Source organism: Pseudopodoces humilis, chromosome 1 (assembly GCF_049639895.1).
Source record: "Pseudopodoces humilis isolate 2021_Gansu_Grassland_sample_001 chromosome 1, ASM4963989v1, whole genome shotgun sequence".
NCBI classification, from domain to species: Eukaryota; Metazoa; Chordata; class Aves; order Passeriformes; family Paridae; genus Pseudopodoces; species Pseudopodoces humilis.
The window spans coordinates 65234787-65257854 of NC_142200.1; the positions used below are offsets into that span (position 1 = coordinate 65234787).

Genomic DNA, 23068 nt, shown 5'->3' on the forward strand with positions numbered 1-23068 from the left:
AAAATGTATGGCATCATCAGATAAAACATTAAACGGAGGATTGTACTGGAACAGAGATAAAGCTAATGTGCAAAAGGGCACTTTCTCTACTCTTTGCCCTGATAAGAAGTGTGATTTCCATTACGCTTCTCTGAATCTCAATTAGTTGTCTGCACTACCTAAAAGAAGTTGAAGTCCGTGGTGAATTGTATTGGGTCTGACTGCCAGCATAGCAACATGTAGCTACATCCCTTCCACTTGATTTGCATCTAGAAGATTTTCTTCTAAGTGAGCTCTAGAAGGGTGCTATATAATTTTAATTGTATCAGATTTTGTTGTCTGGCTATGCAAAAGAGTAGCTGTTTGAACTTCATGGAAAACTCACAACATGTGCTCTTTAAACAAAAAACAAAGGCAGAACTCACATTTCACATTGGTGATCAGAATTTTGCTCAGAATATGAGCCCAAGTTCAGACTTTCCCTAAGTTTATGGCAATTCAATTTTTTTTTTTTTTCTGTAGGGTCATATTTTAAAACGTTTTTCCTTTTGTAAAGCTGTTTTGAGAAACAACAATAATTTGCAAGATGCCATGTGATGTTTTTCTCCACTGCCAAGTGCTTAGGGAAAAAAAAAAAGTTCTTGTTAGACAGCTAGGTTAGGATATTGAGCTGATCCTATAATGCTCCTTCAATGGCATATGGTTTTTGTTCCAGGATAAATTTAACCCTGCTGCTTTTTCATGAGAGGGGAGGAATAATTACTTGGCTTTGCTTACTCTCATCAGTATGTTGGCTTGCTGCCCTGGCTTTTTAGTACCTGGTATTACAGGCAACAGTAACTTTATTTTGTTTCATGCTACCTTGTCCTTCAGTCACCAGTGTTTGCATGGTCATTTCACCTTGTGTGTTAATGGCCCCAGCTATCTTACTTCCACTGTGCTGTTGTGTGTTGATACTATACCATTAATCATTTTCACTTCTTCCACTGCTTGGGTATTCATCAGATGTCCTGATGTTTGCTTTATGTTGCTCTTTCCTCTGTGCTGTTTTCTCTCTGATTCCTCAAGGACCTTTATACAAGTATGAACAGATTGCTATCAAACAAGTTACAATGAAATGGTGAGCTTATGTTTTGACCAAGGAAAGTACAAATGTATTATTTTCCCTTGTAGGACAACTTAAAACTTTTTTTGTTTATTTGTTTCTGTTTGTTTTTTATCAAGTGAAATGTTCTCACCTCTGTGCAGCATTTAATGTGGTTAAAGTGCAGTGATAGTTACTTCTTGTAGGTAGCTATCATTCCTAAATGCAGAGGCATAAGATTTAATTGACTGATGCAATGAAATATTATGGTGAGATATTTCACCACATAGAACATTTGACCACACACAAAATAGCTGGATAGTTTATATTTAGTCTAGACCTGGCAGGTTTTTACTGGTAAAATAACTACAGTTTTTTCCATAAGGATTTGGGGGTTCAGTGTGTTGTTCATTCAGTGTGAGCTGAAAGATGCCAGACTTTTAAAAATTGCTTCATGAGAAATGAGTTGACAGCCTTTCTTAGACATCTGTCATCTGGCTGGAAAGTAGGCATCAGGATCTTTTCAACTGTCAGCCAGCCAGAGACCTCCTTTCCCTGCATAGGAGAGATACAAAACAGACATTGGCACGTCTTACTAGGATTTCAGCATCAGTGTTTGAAGGAGAGCTCGGTGGGTGTGAACTTGATCTCTACTATTCTGGCAAGGCTGTGCTACCTTGGCACAGATGATCAGAAAAGTTTCATTTTTAGTTCATAATGAGGACTGGAAAACACTTTTGCTTGTGGAAGCTGCTGCTTGTGGTGATCCTGTGCAGAGTGAGTTACCTCTGGTTGTAAAATGGTGATTTATTTAGTTCTGGTGCTTTTGGGGAAGGATTGAAAATTGTAGTAGGATGTGGGTGTAAAACCACAGTGGAACCCACAGCAAAACAGTGGAGACAGAACCTCAGCACTAACTTCCAGGACACACAGTTCCCATTTGTCTCAATTAAAGTAGCCTGAACTAGTCTAGCTGTTCTGATGCAAGGATTCTGGCGGGCCATGATGTCTGGTGCTACCCCAGAGCTCCTCATTGTGTCATCATGCTTCAGGCTGAAATATGTTCCTTTATTCCTCTTGGTCTCTCCAGCCTTCCAAAACATCCAGAATACCAATGCATTTAAAATATTGCAAGCACATAAATATTTTAACAGATTACTAGGAGGTACAGGTCTGGCATGCTGCACTGTAAAAATGCCAAACCAAAGGTTGAGAGAGACTTTTTTTTTTTTTATTTTAAATGAGGTCTGAGAATGCTGTCTGTCTTCAGTTTGGGTCTTTTGGTTGTTTGGTTTTGTTTTTTCTTTTTTTTTTTGGCATGTTTTAGCAAGCTTTCACCACAAGAATTCTGATGGAGTTCTTCTGACTTATGGTGTGCTGCAAAAGTATATCAAATGTCTCTGTTGCAGGGAAAAAAATATACCCAACCCAAATCATAACAGATGTCTATCTGAAGTCTTTTATGTCTGTAGGCCCTTGATGAAGCACAGACCTTATTCAGACCTCTGTTCAGCCCTGCATCTCACAATGTCCCTTTCCTGAGGTCTAGCCAAACCACATTCCTTCACACAAGATGCTGTTACAAGTCAAGTGGCAATCATGATCTACAACACAACTGACTGTAGGGCCCAAAATAGAAATTCTGTGCTGACCTATCACCTGAAGATGCCATTTTTATTTTTAATGGGTTGTCCTCTGCTGTCCTGCTGAGATGCCCGTCCACAGTCTGGCTCTTAAAATTCACAACCAGCACCATCAACCTGTACTGTCCATACTCTCACAGTGACTAATTCTGTCTGCCTGTGACATCTTTATCTTATACAGGACAAGGGGAGGAGTCATGTATTTTAGCTCACCAAGTCAGTGGAGAACCCTGGCAATCACCTGCATCATTACAGTTTATGAATATTAGTCATTGATGTTTCCTGTGCTGAACCAGCAGTTCCCTAGTCTGTGTCTGGTTCTCCCCTTAGTGTGAACTTCTCTCTTTATAAGTTTGTACTTCCTTAGTTTGCACATTCCCTTCTGCTTGGGAGCATCTGTGCCTTGGCCTTGTTTGTTCAGGGAAGTAGCTAATTAAAAGGCAGAAAGTATTTTTTTTCCCCACATACTTTCTTTAATATATTTTGCTTCAGAATGTGATTTGTGGCCTGAAGTTTGCCACAGGTGGAGCTTGCTGCTTGCATTTGTTGCTGAGCAGGAAGGGGAAGGACCCAGAGCAACTTTGTGGCTCCAGTGAGACAAAGGAGATGGAGGAAAGTTAGTACGCCCTGACTGCTCTGAATGTGTGCAAGGGACAGAAACTGTATGACAGACTGGTGCACCTGGTTCAGACATGGTCACACTGCCAAGGCTGTAGGTGTGTGTTCCTCCTTGCTGTCCTCTGTGTGTGCACAGAGTAAGTCACTGAAAAACTGAACACAACACACTCATAACACCAGAACCAAGAGCGCTTGGGTTTCAGTTCTGTGACTATAAACTCTAGCAACCATGGATAAGAGCTCCTTCCTCTGTGGGTTTTCTGGTGTCTTAAACCTTACAAGTTTTCATTTCACTGCTTCCTTTACTTGTAGGGCTTACAGGGTATTTCTCCGCTGTTAGGGTGATTTTTTTATGGAGGAACTTCAGAGACCTTTACCGTGCTGAAATCATTGTTTTAGGTGCTAAAATTAATCGTGGTGGAGAAAAGAGTAAGAAAAGGAATAAGAAGCTTAGAACAAAAGGTACACATAGACAAATATTACCTCAGCCTCATTTCCATAGGAAGACAGGTTAAGTGAAGGAAAAAATAGTAGCTATTGCTTTTTTCCCCCTACTGGGTCTGTATAACTCTTTGAAAGAGCTGTTTAAGTGTTCATGCACCTTTTTTTTACACTTTGGAGATTCAGTACTGAGCCTCTATGGCTTTGAGGAGGTTGGCAGGCAATACATCCATTGCTTGTGCTGAAGTTCTGGAAGGCTGTGATTGAGTTAAGAGGTGGCCTCCAGTGAGGGACTCCTTCTCTACTTCTCAGCAAATAAAAACATGTGCATGGCAGCTGAGAGAGCTTTAAGTAGTGTCTTCAGAGCCATTCATCTCCTCATGCCCAGAGCTGAACCTGAACAGCAAACTGCAACTGTGACAGCAGAGAATGAGAGATATGGCTCATGCCAGCTCTGAAACATTGGCTCAACAGTCACCCACAGCTGCGAGAAAAATGCTGAACTTAGATGCATTGCCAAGAAATACTGGAGAGGGGAATGCCTTACCTAGAAGATATAGCTGATTTATCACTTTCCCAAGATTATTTTGTTTCCACCCAAAAAAATGTTTCTGCTTTATTCCCTTTTAATTGAAGGACTATTGTGAATAAAGACTCTTAATGAAAGTAGTTATGTCTCTTCAGATGTCTGCATGGGACTCAAACCATGACTGCTCACATAATAAGAGGAGCCCCCAGATATCTAAAACTGGTGCCTCATGCTGCTGACAGAACTTGGCTAAAATAATTTTTTAAATTATTATTCTTTGTAAGTTCAGTGTACCAAGGAATTTGGGAATAAGTATTTTAAATGTAATTTTAAATGTCTTACGGTACTGAGAATCAAATAGATCCCACTCAGCTTTTTCTTTTAGAACTTTCTTTTTAAAGAAGCTTATAAGTTAGAAGATTTGTCCCAGATTTGTTTCTGCATGATGAAGTTCTATGGTGGATGCCTTGCTGCAACTCAGTAGCAGCTGCTCTCCAGTCTTTTCCAAGGCATGCTTTCTTAATGCTTAGAGGAAATTTTAGGAAAGGAGAAATGGCTTTTAGAGAAACTGTGAGAAGGGTGGGAAGTGATTAACTTATCTTCAACAAAACATGATAGCAGTGAGAGAAATTATTATACCTACTCCATTTAAAGGAACAGAGGAACATAGGCTCATTGCATCCTCTACAGCTCCTCTGTGCCTGGGTAAATGCTGGAGCAAACTAGGAGAACAGAAAATGGTGATTCCAAATGGGGAAGCACATTTTTTGTTTGCGATACAGAGAGGACTCTGTTGCCTGAAATGGCTTTCTGTGACTTCAGTAGACCTACTGGGAGCTCAGGCTTGCTGCCTGTCCTCTTCTACATAACATTAGTAGTTTATTTGCAGGTCTGCCTGTCTCCCGGTGGCACTGCTCTTGCTTGCATAAAGTTTCTTCTTGCAGCATTTCTGTGCTGAGTGCAGCATTCCACCAGCACTAGCATTTGCCTACCAAAAGTCATAGTAAAATCTTTGGAGACAACCCAAATTATATGGAGTATTTATCGTCTTTGACTTGTATTGCTCTGTGGAACACAAAGTACCAACAGGAGCCATTTTAGATGCTGCTCTGAGAATGCTTTTCTAATAGTTGCAGAATGACCCCTGCTACCCCCACAATCCCAAGCCAACTGTTTGTGTGTTTCCCAAGGCTGTGACTTCATAAGAAAATTTTAATTTAAAATCCAAATATTGGCGTAAGTTCAGTGAAGGGTAAAGCAATGAGTATAGGGACTGCTACAAAGGAGCAAGGTTTTTTCAGAGATCCTGAAGACCTGTTGTTCCTTGGCCGATTGAAGACTTGCTGTTCCTTGGCCAATTTGTTGTTGCAGCCTGAAGATGGGCAACCTGTTATTCTCACAGAAGGACAGAAGAGTAGACTGGTGAGAGATTAGCGTTGTGTGTCAAATACTTCTGTTTGTGGACTGCAACTTGAGATTTTTAAGTAGTTGTATGCCAGTTATGGTATAGATTAACATGTTATGAAAAGTGGAGACAAATGTTTACTCTAATGTGGTACCCAGATTTTATAAATCCTGGCAGACAGCCAAGATACAGGAAGCTCTGAAACTGCATACCAAAAGGTCTGTGATTACTGAATTACTTCAGAGAACTTTTTCAGTATGAGTTGCTCCTCAATGCACCTTCTTCAATGTACCCACAGGGATAAACTCAAAGGCAAGCAGCACTTAGAATTTTAGTTATTATTATATTTATATTATATTTATATTTATTTATATATATATATATTATTTATATATATTTATATATATTTAGAATTAGGATTTTGAGTTGAAAATTACATTTGTGAGACACATTTTTATGTGGAGGACCTATAGCATTTCAGTGAAGTAAAATGCCAAGTTAATAAAAGTGTGAAGAAAAGAAATCTGTTGTGGTTAAAAAAGATGGGTTATATTTTCTTTAAATGCACTACAATCCAGAAAATTAGTTCTGCTTTGGAATACATCTTCCTGGCCATAATGAAATTTAGGATGGACTTTTAAGATGTTTGGTTTCTTTTTCCTCAGCTTTTCAGATGCCTATTCTTGTGCAAAACCTGCCACAACTTACGTCCTGGAAGAGCTTCACGGTTTCCTTCAGCCAGAACTGCTGCATCCACAGCCTATTATGGGAATGGGTGACAGGTCCCTCCAACAGATTCTTTGTTAATCACGGTATAAAAAGTCTTTGGAGAGGGAGGGGTAAGTGGCCTGTTTTGTTTACATCATGGGTCATTCCACTGTGTTTGATTCAGCTGTGAATGGCACCAGAACTCTTGCAATGATGCTGTTTTTCTGGCAGAACTTGAGCCAGCTGAGACAATCAGGTTGTAACTTGTACCCCCTGCAACTGGCAGTTTTTTGCTTAGGTTGTGAAAAGGTAGAGATTTTGTCTCCCTGGGAGTTATCTGTCCTAACTGGGCACTAATTATGATTGCTAATTTTTCTTCAAAATGCTTATTTAAGTGTGCTCTCTTGTAGGTTTGGAGAACTTGCAGTTTTGACCCAATGTAAAAGTAGGGGACTTTTTTTGGTTTCGTTGTTTTGATGAGATTGGTCATCCTGCTGTCACTGCACTTACATCTTTATAGTAGGAATTAAACATCTGTGTGGCTGGAACAGGGGATGATGTTCCTATGCTGTGGAATCTCATGCAGGCTGACCTGAGTAACTGGCACTGGACTCAACAGCAAGCGGTTGTGGGACAGTGATTAAGCAGTTGGTATTCCACCTGATACCTGCCCAGTTTTGGGAGTTTTAGGATTGTGTCATGTGGATGTATCTTTTGACCCCTGCAATACTCCTAGAAGCTTTACAAGAGGCAACAGCAAGATCTAGGATACCCTATGTTTTGGAAATGTGATGAAATGGGAAAACTTAACTTAATTAAAATAATTATTTGGGGACCTTAAAGGTCAGAGCTATGAGCACCTCATCCTGATTGCTGGGAATGAAGAGACCTATTGGCTTGATTGCTGTTACCATTGTTTCCTCAGTGTCTGTGCTGTGTTTTAGGTTATGGATTGCCACTAAGCATGTGGCAGTGAGAAACATTTACTGCTTCCCTGCATGAGATACACTCTATGCTCCACATTGCCCAGATGCTTATTGGAAAAGTACTGTGATTAAGTGTTTCTACTGCCTGTCAGAACTGTAAGTGTGAAATCCTCAAGGAAGGTTCTTCGTGCCACAGCTGTTCGCGGTCATGGTGTTCATAGCCTGCAGGTGGGAATGCTCACCCTGGTGCCACTCCCCATGTTTCAGTGCTGTAGGTTCACTGCTAGTCCTGGAAAAATAGCCCTGAGCAATTTGTGCTGCAGATAGAGGGCTGAAGTTCAGTTCTTGCTGAGGTGTGTTCCCCACTGATTCCTGAGATTCATGCCTGGGTTTAAGCACCTGGATCTTACTGGTAATTACTTAATATATATTTGTAAAAAAAATTGAAATCTTTGAACAGCTTTCTATTCCTTCACTTCTGCCTCTTAAAATACTGCCTTTATAAGAGTTTAATGACATTTTGAGGAAATTACAAGTTCAGAAATTGAACTGCTAGAGGCAAATTTTTTATTTTACTATTAAATAAGTTTATTGGGGTTATATCCTAGTCGCTGCTGAATAGCTTTGCTGTTCAGCCATTTCCCAGAGGAAAGTGCTCCAACTGAACATTCCCAGGGGTGCAGGGGCTGGGCAAGTCCTGGTGGGCCTTGGCACACCAGATGAGGATGTTTGCTGCTTCACGCCTGGATAAACCCTACCATTCTCTTTTCCCAAGTTTCCTGGCTTGATACTTAAGCACAGTGCCCTCTGTTCACTGTCTATAAGAGCCAATCGATTGATGATACAGCTGCCTTGGTGTACCCCCAGCCCAGTGCAGACAGCAGTTTATCCCACAGCTCCAGAATTCAATACAACATGGAAAAGGAGACAAAAAGAAGTTTTATGAAAATTCCAAACCATGTAGCTTTCCCAAGCTACTGCAAGCACTGTGCAGTTATGCATGAAGCAATAAAAAATGCTGCCCCAGCCTCCTTTTTGCTGGGAAAGAGTAACTGACATTAGGCACAAATTTTACAGGATTCAGATTCCCTTTGGTGTGGCTTCTTGCCTGAATTGCACTTTTGAATGTCTGCTGACAGCTTTTTTCTTACCTGATGGTGCAGGCAAACAGTCACTTCTCCATTTTACCCCGTGGTACTCAACTTTCCATAGTTTGTTCAAGTATTGGCCTCCCCCCACTCCCCCTCCATCCAGCCCCAACTCTTAAGCTCTGTGGTCTCTGAACCTGACACCTGAGCCTTTGTTCTGCTTCTGTGAAATCTTTTAGCTTCCTCCAGATAAGTTAGGGGAAAACACCTTTATCAAGGATATTGCTCATCTTTGTTCTCCCCAGGCAGCATTGGTTCAGGTAGTGATAATCTTTAATAATCAGCCTGTTTTGAGACAGATCTTCCTACACACTTCTTCCCTTCTCCAAAATATGCTGTATAGCACACAGAATGCAGAGAATGGTTTAAGAAAAGAGACTGTTTATAAAATCAAATTGAAATTCATGTATCATACAAAGATAGATTCCCCAAGCTCTTTTTCACCTACACTAATTATGGAAAAAAACAGGCATATTATACACACAGTGCCTCTCCATAAGTAAAAAGTTTCCATCATAATGAGCTGTTAATTAAAGTTGGTTAGGCTACCAAGTATTAATATTCTGATAAAGTTAATATTAAAAAAAATAAATTGTCATTTACATTTGACTGCTCTTGAGACAGATTTAAATGGATACTTTTAATATCACATTTTAATATTAAAAATAATTGTCACCCTGAGATATTCCCTAGAGCTATAAAATTTTGTCTGTGGGAAAAAAATATACAGTATTACTGTCAATAGTTAGAAGAAATTAAAATCCTGTATGCTTATTATGTCTTTTAGCTCAATACTAAGCCTTACAGAAATAAAACCCCAGGAGATTTCATTATTTGGAATGTTATGCAAATGGAACAACCACGGTTAGAAGTGGAAGTAAAGGTAAAGAAGTGCATGTTGTTCATGCTAAAACAATGAGTATACATTATAAATATGAATAATTGTATTTCAAGTAGAAGTTGTAGAAAAAGAAGTAGACACAGTGAGTCCAAACAATTCTAAGAGTAATACATTGCACTAACTAGGAAGATATTTTGGTAAGAAATGCTTTCAAAGGCTCAGGGATCTGAGAAAGGCTCGAGCAGTGTTTCAGATAGCTCAGACAGAGTTTATGACTGCAATACATAAATAGCTTTGTGCTGTTAGCAGAAGTTAAACTGCTGATAGAATAAAGGGTATATTTAATGTACCTCCTCCAGGTGAGTTCTCACAGAGCCGAAAGGGCAGCTGGCTGAAGAGATGTGCCCGCCAATATCTATGTTGAATTCAATTCATTATGTTCTGCATGTAATCCAAAATGTAGTTGTGAGGGAGATTAATACCGAGCCAGGTATTTTTCTATGCAAGGAAGACTTCATTTCATTAGGGGAGGAACAGAGCAGAATGGGAAAACCTCCTCTCGCAGTTGTTCAAGATATGCAGGTACTAATGTGAGATTTATGCGCAGTTCACAGGACTGCAGTCAAAAGTGCATGGCATTGCTAGCAGTGGGATCTACTGAATGAATAAAAGAAGTGGTAGAAATATTGTCTCTGAATGCATTCTAGAGCTAGATTCAGACTAAAACTGATGGCAATAATACAGGGAGCAGTCATGACTGTGGAGGGAAGACCAAGGGAGGAAATTGGACCAGAAGTACCCTTCATTTTTATTAGAATCTGTTGTTTTTTGGATAGATAAAGTGACTTTGTAAAAATGGCTATGGAGAGTTAGAGAACAAAGGAAAATTAATTCCTGAAGGAGTAGAAAAAAAATCCATAATATAGGTTTTTCTGCTTGAAGTACTGATTTTAATAGCGACTTGTTGGATTGTACATTGCCATCGTATGTTTCTGATATTAATCCAAAACAAGCATATGTTTTGTGTTGGCAAGGGTTTGCTGACTAAGGCTGAAATTGGAACCAACTGGGACAAGTATATTATTAAGGAATGCAATGGAAATTGGAAAAGTATATTTGAAAATTGTGCACATCCTTGTGCCTGTGTCATTCACTGAGTATAAACATTGCTCTTCCTCTTCTCCACTTTTGCTCTCTGCCTCTTCTCAGCACCCTTAGGCTCAGCACTCACCCCCTTCATGTCATGCTCTTCAGCTCTTTCACCACTCTGGACCTGGGGAGCTTTTCTGGCTGTTCCCTGGAGCCTGGCTTGCGCTCCTTCCTTCCATTAACTAGAATGGGTGCTCTGGGGGAACCACCCATGGGGATAATTTCTCTCCTTTGCACTGCCTCGAAATCCCCTCTAGCACTTCTGGCCCATTAAGCTTGGGAAATGTTAGGATGGTAAGGATGAAATTTTGGATTTTGTTTTTTTTTTTTTGAGGGGGGGGGGAGGGTTTGTTTGTTTTAATTCAGCTCTGCAAAATGGTAATAGCAGGTCATATTTTTCATGGCCTTTTCATAGTCTTCATAAAGTTCAGCCAAAAAATGTTTAAATTCTAAAGTGTTGTTTAGAACTGTGGGGGCATAGTGAAGAAGTAAATTCCAAGTCAGTTTCGTATGTGCAACTCTGGGGTTAGACCTTGAAGATGGAGTAGATTATTCTTCATTGCTTTTTGGTTACTTTAAAATAGGCATTGTGAAAAACTCTTAGCTGGTGTTTGTCTTGCTTCTGAAGAGGTTTACTCTTGCTTTGTGTTGGGGTTTGGCTTGCACTTTGCATTCAAACTGAGGTGACTTAGCACAGCAGACTCCATTCATCATGGTGCATCATAATTGAGAAGCTATGTATTTTTTTAAAAGGTATGTTACAGGTGCCCTATACGTTATAAAAAATAATTTTGGTCTGTTTTTGAACTTGTTTGCTTGAGTTTTATCACAAGTACCTATGCAGACATCAGTGTATCTACATCATGCTTAAATTAACATAAGGTGGAGAATAAGTAGACTTTTACAGAAAGCTACAGTGAACACTGGCCTTTTCTTGAAGAGAGAACTTCATGGGACATGTTGGGCCCATTTTGAACTATTTTAAGAAGGCAGTGAGTACTAAAATGTTGTTTTTGTAAATAAGCTTGACACTCAAGGCTGGGAGCTTCAGTGGCTCCCTGAAGGCACCTGGACTGGCTGCTAGTGAGCATGAGTTCCCTGACCAGTTGAAAAAAATCCCACCTGCAGCTCTTCAGGACTGCTCAGGCTCTGATCTTTTTACACATTCATCTGTGTTTTATTCCATGGCTTTGACATTCCTTATCAGAAAGGAACTGGCATTACTGCAGTGGTTCAGTTAGTGTATGGCCAACTCTTTCCCTATGGCAACAAAATAGACAAAATCTCACTTTTCCTTTCCCTCTCTTTTCCTTGCTAGTTATTCTGTCCTTTAAGGACAAGTCTAGGACTTGCTGCATACATGTATATCCCACTCTTTTGAGTAAAGTTATGGCAGTGAATAAGAGAATAAATGAAAGTTTGAGAGAAAAAAAAATAATAATAGTAGGGGAAAGCAGTGTCCCTGAGCATGGCAGTTTCATGCTTATTCTGTCAAAATGAACTGTGAGTTTAAACCAACTTCAGTAATCATGTTTTCTTTCTAAATTCTTTGTTTCACAGGCGGCTGTTTGTGCAGCACAGAAGTAGTAAAAAAATCAGGGGTTAGAGTGGAAGCACCTTCCCAAACTTCACTTGGTGCTAGTGCTGCACAATGGGGTGTCAGCCTACTTCAGACCCTTCTTTGAAATGAGGGATTTGTCATGATTTCACCCCAGGCAGCAGCCAAGCCCCACACAGCTGCTCTCTTGCTACCCCCAGCAGGTTTTTGGAAAGAGCTGGAAGAGTAAAAGCAAAAGAACTCCTGGGTTGAGATTATGACAGTTGAGCAGAGAGAAAAAGCTGCACATTACAAGCAAAGTGAAACAAGGAATTCATTCACTGCTCCCCATGGGCAGGTTCAGCCATCTCCTGGAGAGCAGGACCCCCTCATGCATTACAGTGACTTGGGAAGACAAACTCCATCACTCCAAATGTCCCCTTCTTCCCCATTCTTCTCCCTTCTTCCCACTGTACATACTGAACATGATTTCATATGGTCTGGAACATCCTGTTGGTCAGTTGGGGTCACCTGTCCTGGCTGTGTCTCCTCCAACCTCTCACGCATCCCCAGCCCCCTTGCCAGTGTGGCAGCACAAAAAGCAGCAAAGGCCTTGGCCCTGTGTAAACCCTGCTCAGTAATAACAAAAACATCTCTGTATTATCAACCCTGTGTTCAACACAATCCAGAACACAGTTCCAGCCACTCTGATGAAAATTAACTCTATCCCAGACAAAACCAGCATGTGGAGGTTGTTATGTTCAGGAGACATGCTGAGCTTAGTCTGAGTCTGTGTCCCTGTGAAACAATATTTTGTAATAGCTATGTGATTAAATGTATTTGTAGGCCCTATCTTTTTATTTGACAAGTTTTCTGATTGGAGGGAACTCTGATCTCATTAGTATGTGATTCCAAAGGGAAAAAAGGATAAAGAAAGTAGTTCTCTCTTGAAGGAACTCAGGTAAACTGATTGTGGTGGTTTGGTATTTAGGGAAAGAAGTGGGAAACACCCACGAAAGTGATTTCTCTGGGAGAAGCTGTTGGGAGCTTCCTCTGTGCCTGAGACAGGCCAATGGCTGGCCAGTTGCGAGAACTGACAGCATTTTGCACCACTGAAGATTAGATCCACCTCTGTGAATACCACCTTTTAAAAACCCAAGCCCGGGAACTCTTTCTCTTTGTTTCCGGCCTTGAAAGGTAGTGGGGCTTTGATGGGGCCGGCCCTGCTCACCCGGGGCCTGTGTGGCCTTCGGGGACCGCTGGGCAGGACCCCAGCAGCTCCTGGGCAGGGGATGGAGACTGCGGGGGACCCCAGGCCAGGCTCTGCTGCAGTGCTGGGCCCTCACAGGAAACCCTCCAGGTCCCGTTCTGGCGGGGTAGCTGGGGCCCCTTCCCAGGGTGGCCAGGCTCTTCCCAGGGAACCCACCGAGCCTTTTCCAGCGGCGCCACTGGGCCTTGCTGACCCTCGACTCGCCTGAAATTCTGCAGCCGCTGTTTCACCAGAAACTGCCGAGCAAGGGGGGGAAGCCATCAGCCCATGGCGGGATGCCCCTGAGTGCTGGCCTGGCTGCTGAGATCCCAGTGCAGCCACCAAAAAATCATCCAGCATAAACAGCTCCAGCAGCTGCCCCTGGCAGAGATCACATGAGCATCCAGGGGCCTGGGCAAGATCTCACCCTTTCACTACACAGCTGAGACCTGCAAACCTTGATCCTCTCTCCAGGGAGAGAAAAAGATGGGGTGATCGACATGTAAAGAGACAACGTGAAACATCATCAAGGTCCGTAAAAGAAGGAGTCAAGCCTCAGATGGAAGAGAGATGAGGTGATGCCAAATGGAGCTGATATATTCTTTTGGTATTACCATGGAGATGGACAATGGTATAGTAGAATATCTCCTTTAATTCATGAAAGTATGGGTGGATGACGTATTCAAACTATAGATCTGAGCAGAGACATCCATTGGTAAAGCTAAGCAGATAGTGGAGTAGCTGTGATCCCATGAGAAGCTTCAACAGAGAGATGAGGGTTGATGAAGACCCTTTGTTCCCAGGGAGAGAAGAAGAAAATCTCTGTTCCCAGAGATGATCACAAAGACAGATGGAGAGAATCTTTGACTTTGAATAACATCCCTAAAATAATACCACATGAGTCCATGGCCCATGGACACGCCTCTAGGAAGGCTGTGAAAATGGGAGAAAATGTCATGATGGCAGAACTTTTGTCTGGGCAGCTGCTATTCATAGAAATGAAAAGCTACAAGAGAACTGTTTCTTGTGGAGAGGTCTCCATGGCATTACAAGAGAAAACTCCTCTCCTTACAAAGACAGATTAAAAGACCATTGTCTTTTGGTACTTTATGGTACTGTTTTAACATTCCAGATTTTGTCTCTACATTGTCAGGAAGGGTTTCTGGAGGTTTTATTCTGGTTTCTTATTCTTGTAGTCCTGTTAATAAAGTTTCTTTATTCCTTTTAAGCCTGTTTTTCCCTTCTCCTAATCCATATCTCACAGCAAGGAGTAAGTACCCTGGTGATTTTAGGTAGCACTAAAAACCACCACATTATTTGGTTCATTGGCCGGGAAACTCAAATTGGCGAATCTAAACCACTAAAATGGGGCAGGCCTAAGACTTACCAGAGGACTGTGTAGTGTTCATTTTAGACATTATTTCTGTGTAACAGTTGATTTAAAGAAATCTACATTAGCCACTTTTGAGTAGCACTGACTGTATGCAACTTCCAAAGCCAAAAATAGGCAGTCAAGCCTACTCTGTTGCTTTCCTTTTTGTCACATCCAGCAGACATCTGCTTTTCAAAACTGTCTTCTTCACCAGTGTCTACAGACCCTCATCTCAAAGCAGATACACAAATGGTCCTGTGTGGTACATGTGTGTGTACATGCATGTGCGCACCCACATACCATTTGTGCTCAGAATTTTATGCGCACAGACAGGGCAGGGTGCTTGTTAGTCTAGAGTCACAGATCCCACTCTGCACACTGTTCAGATGGATATCTGCTTTTGAAAACTTCTTAAGCTTTGGAAATTTACAGGAAAATTAAGTAATGATTAATGACAATCCTAGTTTCTGGTGTCCCAGTTTATTTCTTAAATTACTTCAGCATGAGTTGCTTCTGCAAAATGCAATTTTTTACTTTTTTTTTCCCATAGTTTCATAAGTTTTGTCTTTTCCATTTTTGGTAGCAAAAAAATACCTGTGATTTTCCAATTTCTCTGTATTTATGCTTTGTTTACTTTTTCTCCCGTAGCTGGCTTACTGTTTTTTTCCTGGTAGGAATGCAAAAATATTTAGCCTTTGTTGCCTTAGCAATTAAAAAGCATTAAGTCATGCTCCAGTCTTAGTTCTCTTGGGTCTTCTAATCAGTGCTACTGAGATGTTTCCAAATATAATGGATAATCGTCCTGTGTTAAGAGAGATGGATTCATTGTGACAGTCCTGTGCTTACTCCTTCATAATGAGTGGATTTTAAATAATTTATTGGCAAAAATGCTCTCCCTTGAAATTTCTGGCTCTACCTGTCTCCTTGATGTCTTAATGAAGTTTTGATTAGTTGAGGACATGTTAAATGTGAGCCAGGAAACATCAGAACCAAAAATCAGGAGGGAGAAAGAAAATAATATTGCATCACTGACTAAGACATTTAACTGCTTTAGCTCTCCCCAAGTTTACAGAAAGCCAAGCTAGTGTTCACTCTGAACAGACCCTTATTTAGGGTGTGCATGTAGGGTAACGCAACCCTTTCCTGCATGTTTTGCACCAAATCCCTATCCTGTGTACCTACCTGTGGTGGCAGAAGCAATAGAATCAAGTTTTATGGGTTGCTTTGCTGCATCTGACAGTCATGGATCTAAATCCTGTTGTTTCTGCCTGAAAACTTCAGGTTTATGCATATACAGATTTTTTTTTTTTCCCTTTAACTTCTAAAAACCTCTCTGGGATGAATTTTCCCTGGTATATAAAACTCCTCCAGCAGTAAATTAAATTAAAATTCGCTTTACAATCTCCCTGTTGTGAAAAAGTCCCAGGACTGCCTTTATCAGCTCTGTACAATTATACAAGATCAAAAATATTATTACTTTAAGACATCCACCATGCTCTTGTTGATTGCCTGACAACCCCTGAGTTTTTCTGTGAGTAGATTACTGGTTGCCTTTTGTGCTGCTCATTTTGCATTTTGCTACACCTTCTTGGGCAAGGGAATCTGATCTGATCATGGAGAATGTCCTAATGGGAGCTGCTGGTGAAATTACAAAATGGAGAAAGATTTTTTTTTTTTTTATTTTTTTTTAAGAGATGACATCATCAATCAATAAAAGTTATGTACAGTGTAAATAACTTGTCTTGACAGTGTGCAAAGAAAATGGTCACAAACTTATATGCAAATGCTGTGTCCAGAAATGAGAGATCAGCCATAAATTCAAGAGAAATACCCCCTCAGTAAATTTGTTGTTTCTTTTCAGACACCATTAAGTAGAGATATGATGAACTAGCCTGTTCCTGACAAGTTTCAGGGCTACTGCATGTTGTTAAAGAAATGGAATTTTGACATTTCAGAACTTGTGGGTTTTTTTTTCTCTGAGTCAATCCAAAATGATTACTTTCCAGAAACTGATGTTTCAGAACTTTTATTTTGGAAAACCAGCAAATCAGCATTTGACTGGTGGTATTGGTCTGCCTGAGAAGTCAGTTGCCAGTATGTAAGGCAAGAAGCTGCTCCATGTATCAGTTCCGTGTGAGAAAAGTGACCCAAGAACTCTGCGGCCATTGCAGGATTTCTGAACTGTGCAGGAGGCAGGCTAAGAGGACAGAGTGGTTTGTGTCATGACCTTGTCAATTTCTTGATTCTGATTTAATTCTGGTGTCAGGACTTGGGGAATTGAAAGCTGGACTGGACAGTGAAAGTACTGAAACTTTCTTAGATCCACAAAGTTTTGTGAGCTCCCAGGCATAACCTAAACAAAGGAAAATGACTTGTCAGTATAATCAAGAGTATTTTGTAATGCTGATTTCTCTTCAGGGCCTCTTATCATCCATTGGACTTTTATTTATAATTTGTCCTTATGACTAAGACTATATTTTTTATGAAAAAAACCCCGCTTTGTCAATTAAGTCATGTTTGCTTTTTCTCCAATGGTAAACTTGCCATCACTCAAAAAATTACAGAAATTTTAATTTCACTGTCTAGATTTGGTCAGTCAAAAAATCTTGCACTGTACAGCTACCTTGCAGGGACACAGAGCAGGTGACAGATGGAAGCTTTTCAGTTTGCTCTAGATCTTCTCAAATTCCTCATGGAGACCCAGGTAGTTTCAAGCTTCCCCCATAGCTGGCCAACTCATTTGAAGGTTCTACTCCATTCTTCTAGTGCCATTGCTGAGCCATGTCAGTGAATCATGCCCTGGGCCCTACTGCCCTGCACACTCCATGCAGGACTCTGATTTCGCCTCTCTGCTGCATTAGTCCATTGGCAGCTAAGAGTGCTGGTGCTTTCATAAATGTTTGCTGTCACTCGTGACGTGCACAAGCTGGTTTCTTAAATGAGAGACTTGGTGTTCTTAGAGAAGAGAGGAATTAGCTGGCTTTTCTTTTGTTCACCTTCATGTGAATATTTGTAGAGAAAAGCCCAGATCTTGCTCATTTAAATGGAGAGATACTAACTTAATGTGTATTAAGCAAATAAGCTGGGAGTAAGAACCAATATGAGTATTATTTTCTTGTTTAAATGTTAGCTAGCTCAGCTTAAAGGTCACTTCTTCCATCCATCCATTTTTGCTTAACAAGTTGTTAGAGATACACACAGTTTCTTGAAATGGAAAGTAATGGCTTTTTCTTCATTATGCAGTTCTAATCTATACTACCCTCAGAGATCTCTGTCTTGCTTTGTCTTGATTTCTAGCTGTTAACTGGAGTATAGCAGTAGAAAGGTGTATTGAGAAGCTTCTCACACTTAAGTAAAGAGTCTTTGGGCATTAAGCCTGTGGAGCTTTTAGGAGAAGCAGAAACACTGGGCACCCTCCCTCAGGATATCTTCTGCTATATTTTTTGGTATATTTGTTATAATTATCTCAAAATGCATTGCACCTTAAAGCCATGCTGCACACCAGAGAAGTTGGCTGTGGTAAGGAGGATGACAGAGATCAATATCTTTCCTCCCACACTCCTCTCTGGTACTCTTCTGCTAACTTCCCACGTTCAGGCTGCTGTCTCCAGGGATTATGTTTTTCAGAGTCTGCCACAACCTACAGCCAGCTGTAGATGCTCCCTTTATGTCTCTAGATCCAAAAGTTTGTGCCAGAAGTGGGAGAGCTTATTTTTCTACTTTGGAATAGTTTTGCTGTTTGGTATCGGAATTCAACAGTTCTCAAAAATACCTTGCTTGTGAAATTTGAAATTTTGAAATTTGAATTTGAAATTGTGATTTCAAATAGTCTGTATTTGCTCATGGAAGGATCATTGTTTTACAGCTGATTAAAGTTCTCTTGACTTCAAATGCAAGGTAAAGTAGCCTATGGACCACACATAGCCTGAGGCTGACTCAAAACATTAGATGAAGCATGTGTCTTGCCACCTTTTAAATGTCATATGGATCAGTCCCAGCCAGCTGAGTTGGATTCCAATGAATATATATGGTCAATTAATCAGAATAGGGAGACTCGAGGTATTTCTGTAAGGCAAGGTACTGTATGACTGACTGTCAGCTATTTCTGCTGGTGAGCTGCAGTAGATTTCTCTGAGAAAGCCCCTCCACTGCTCTTTTTGCAGACTTCTACCTAGCCATTGTGTTTGAGAAAAAGGGTTGCACTGCCTCTTTAGAGACTGTGTTTTTCCCAGGACAGGCAAAGGTTGGGTGCTTATCACAAGAGTATAAAACCTAAGGGATGTTGTCTTTATTTACAATAGTGCATGTTCTGAATCACTTTGTAGGAGCAAAGGAATAGGGTGGGTGGTGGAACATCCCAAATTATTCTGAACTTAGAGCTTTGATAAGAAAGGTATGTCTTTATGTTTTGTAAATATCTGTCATGTAGGCTTTCACAGCAAGTAACTATTTTACTAATGAAGAAACCAAAAATTTGACTGTTTTCGCTTTCAAATAGCATCCTTGAACTAACATTTTTTTTCTTCAAAGGCAGCAGTAATAACATGGGAAGACAAGAAGATCCTTTTGACATTTTGTGAATGTTACAAGAGTGTAGTAGCAAGGTGAGGTTTGCAATGTTTCAAAGCCTTATTTGTTCTTCAGTATCTGTTTGTCTCATGTCTTTCTGCAAAGAGGCAATGTCAAGGGAAAAAGTAAGCCTTTAAGTATTTTAAAGTGCTCATTTAGGATTCATTTCTGAGGGAACAGAATCCTAAATCTCAGATGGTGTTTGCTTGTTCTCTGTAAAATCATCATTAAGAATTAGCCTCATTTGATATTTTAAGCACTTAAACCTGCCCAAAGGAAGTCTAGCAAAGAATTATCTAGATTTTTTTTTTAAAAAAGTTTATCTGTAAAAATGCCATTATGCTATTTTTGAATGCTTTTATGCAGACTGCACTGAGTATTGATATATCCAAAGCATATATAAACTTCACTTTGACTTCTCCTTCTATTATGTTTCAGGTAACCTCCTAAAATATTATTATAAGATATCACTAAAACTCTGCTACTGGTTTTATTAGTAACCAACCAGCCAAAATGAGTTTCTGATGTCTTAAACTGTGCTGTCTAGCAGTGTTTGGAACCACAGTCAGACTGCATCTGCATCATGCTATGAGGCATTGAACAGAGAACCACTTAGATAAATTTTCTGCCTCTGATGGGTTCATGCTCATAACTGGCTTTTACAGAAGTGCGTTTTGGAAAGTTGTCTCCAGCTGTGCCTGTGTGTACAGGAGTGAGACTCAGTTCTCCCTCACAGCACTGTCCTTGCAGGGGTCTGCAGCCAGTCAGAGAATTTAAACAGGAATTTCCAGGGGTTAAAACAGAACAACTGCTGAAACTCCCTGCAAAACCTTAATCCAACCACCCCTGCCAACTTGCTGCAGCTCAAATAAAAGGTCTACATATAGTGTGTGACATTTCCTGTGCTCTGGGAACTGTGTAAAGAAGTCCATTAGTAGTACTCCCCTATGGAGGGGCTGGGCTGTGTTCATAAACTCTGCAGACAATGGACATAGCACAAAAAATTAGCAAAGACAGTGGATTAGGGTAGTCATATGCTCAAGAAACTGTGAGAAAGAGAAGATAATAAAAAGGTTTTTGTCTCTACCTTTCTTTTTCCCACTCATTTTTAAAACACTGTAATTGTGAAGGCTGTTTTATTATATTATAGGAATGATTTTATTATATTAAGTTATTCTACACAGAAGAATCATAAAAGAACTTAATTTGGTACAAGGATTCAATTCCAGAATGTTTTAATTCTTTCTGTTATAGCAGGTATGAATACATGCTGAGGCAAGATGACCATTTAGTGGTATTATTGCTTGGTATAACTCTTTCTGTGAAAGGTCACTAATGAGAAGAGTTTTGGTTTGATATGTTTTTTGTTTTAGTTTGGGGTTTTTGGTTGGTTTGGAGTTTTCTTTTGTTTTATTGTTGGTTAGAAGCATTTTTTAATTGTTAAATGACTTCAAGATATCCCAAGATTCCTCTTTCCTGCTGAAGTGATTAAGAGAAGTAAAAAGGTTTGGCAAGCTGTCATTGTCCTCTTCTCTGACAGTAGTTTTGTTACTTGAAGGAAGTGATTTGCAAATAATATCAAGTGTAAATTGAGCAGAGAAGATCTCTTGATTGCAGCTCAGTCTGATTTTTCTAAATCTTCCACATGAAAAGCTTGTACTGCTCTGACTGACAGGGCAATTTCAGCGAGTAATGAGTAAAGATGGATGTCCCTGAGCAGTTAATCAAATTTCTCTTTGGCAACACTCTCTGTCAATATTTGAGGCAGTCATTTTAATTGTTTCAGATTCCAGGTGAAGGAGGATCATAGCCATGGACTCCCCTTGTGCTAGATGATATAAAACTTGGTGATAGTAATAGATACCCAAAGAAGTAGTGTACTTTTGAAGTACATTCTCTTGATGGGAGTCAGCCTCATCAGAGAGATGTTTGCAAATGGCTTCTGCCCGTGCAGAGTTGGTTTTGGACCAGGTACAATTGCTTGCTGCAACAGGAAAAAAAGCAAGCTAAAAGTAACCATAAGATAAAATGCTTACTAGTTGTTTTCTTTGTTTCAGAACATCTTTGTTCCAAAATGTCTTCTCCGATTGTCTGTCTTTCCACTTTGTATTCCTCTTTACATATGCAGTAGTCCTACTGTCCCACTGGCATGACTGAAGGAGACCTAACTCAAGCCTTTGCCTGGCTCTGAATTTGGATGTTTTCATTCTTTCAAAGTGGACGGCTGACCTTGGAGGGAGTAACCAAGATCTGAAGCAGCAGTGCAGTAATTCTGTCAGTTCTGTCAGCAGTTTCCTACATTGCAAAACCTGACAAATCTTTCTGCCAGGATCCAGAATTAGTCTCTGGAAGATCCTATCTGGCAACAGTGCAAGAGATGAACAGCCTTTGCTTTGCATCAAGGCAGAACTGCAAGCAGAGAGTTTGTGCTCCTACACAGACACAAGTTTTCCCATGTGCTGCCAATACCTTGCTGTTTAATTCTATATACGCATGAATATGTATGTGTATGCTCAGAAAAGAATCACAGAATGAAGAAATCTCCAGGAGATAGAGTGAAGAGCATGACACAGTGAGAATGACAGATATAGTCTTTGTTATGTTTTCATTTGAAACACAGTTTATCCTGTACAGCTTTATATACTTCTGGTGTTTATGCATGCTTGTGTGTGGGCATGCATACATATATTTTATCTATATATGTGGCTTTGCTTACTACAACCTGACATGTGATGTTGCAAAATTTGTGGCTGAAAATGGCAGAGGAAACGGAATCAAGAGGAAGAAGATAACAGATACAAAAGCTCCAGGAAACTCTTTTGAGACATGGGAAAGTATACACAGCATTCTGTCACTACTCAGCACCTGATTAGGCCTAGCAGACCAATGCCTATCTCTTTGTTAGCAGTAATCTATAAATCTGTCTGAAACACTGAGGGTTCATGCATTTTTGCTCAGCTATACCCCACAGTCCTGTTAAAATCAATTTGAAGACAGAAGTTAGCCCTAAGAAAGAGGTGGCAAGAGTAATTTCTGTCTTGGTGGTTTGTTGTGGGATAAAGCATGATTATACATTTAAACTTTTATTGCTGGCATTCAGAACCACATGGGCAGGCATAGAATTTCATGAATGTAGTTATGATCCTGTTTATAAGTGGATTTCAACCCACATGTTCTGAGTGTCTGTGATGAGTTATGTTATTACATTGTGTTGGGACTGCACCTGAAGGGAGAATGGGATACGTTTAAGGTTGGTATATTTTATGTTAAGTTTTTGTTGTCTCCAAATGAATAAATGCTCTCACAAACCATGCAAGAGTTCATTTTTAAGGCTTTCATCTTCTCAAGAATGAGAATTTCAGTGTGTGAACGGAAAAGCAAAACCCAACATTCACTCTTTTCCAAGATATAAACCTTAACATCCATTTTTTTCTTGCAGACAGAATATTTTTCTGCTGTCACGCTTCTTTGGTTCCTTCTTGCTCTTTATGTCTAGCAGCTGAGCCCTCAGCTTAAGGTTGTAATATCACAGTAAAAATATTTTTCATATACTGAAAGCTTTCTTTTGTTTTATGGCCAACCAAAGCCAAGAGAATAAGTCAGAGTGTCAAGTGAGCAGCTCCTAGCAGGGTCAGAGGGCACACCAGATCTTTTATCAGACATTTAATCACCTAAGTTTGATTTCACTCATGAAGGACTCTGGATGAAAACTTCATTTCTTTTACTGAACCTTTCTGTCCTGATGCCAACGTGGCAGTCCCTGCACTTTGGTGTGTGTGGGATGACCACTTTACTAATGTCCATGCATAAAGGCACAGCAAGGGAGGAAACTTTAAGATAACTTGAAGCTTGGAAATGAGTGTTTTAGCT

The 23068-nt window shown here is 40.2% G+C and overlaps 1 long non-coding RNA gene across 1 annotated transcript; it reads left to right on the forward strand.

Annotated features, from left to right (window-relative positions):
- The first annotated feature begins 7608 nt into the window (after positions 1–7608).
- Positions 7609–22431, forward strand: LOC148185109 (uncharacterized). The gene is made up of 3 exons (XR_015773860.1): positions 7609–7745; positions 19160–19233; positions 21256–22431. It is a non-coding gene; the product is annotated as an uncharacterized LOC148185109 (long non-coding RNA).
- The last annotated feature ends 637 nt before the right edge of the window (positions 22432–23068 follow it).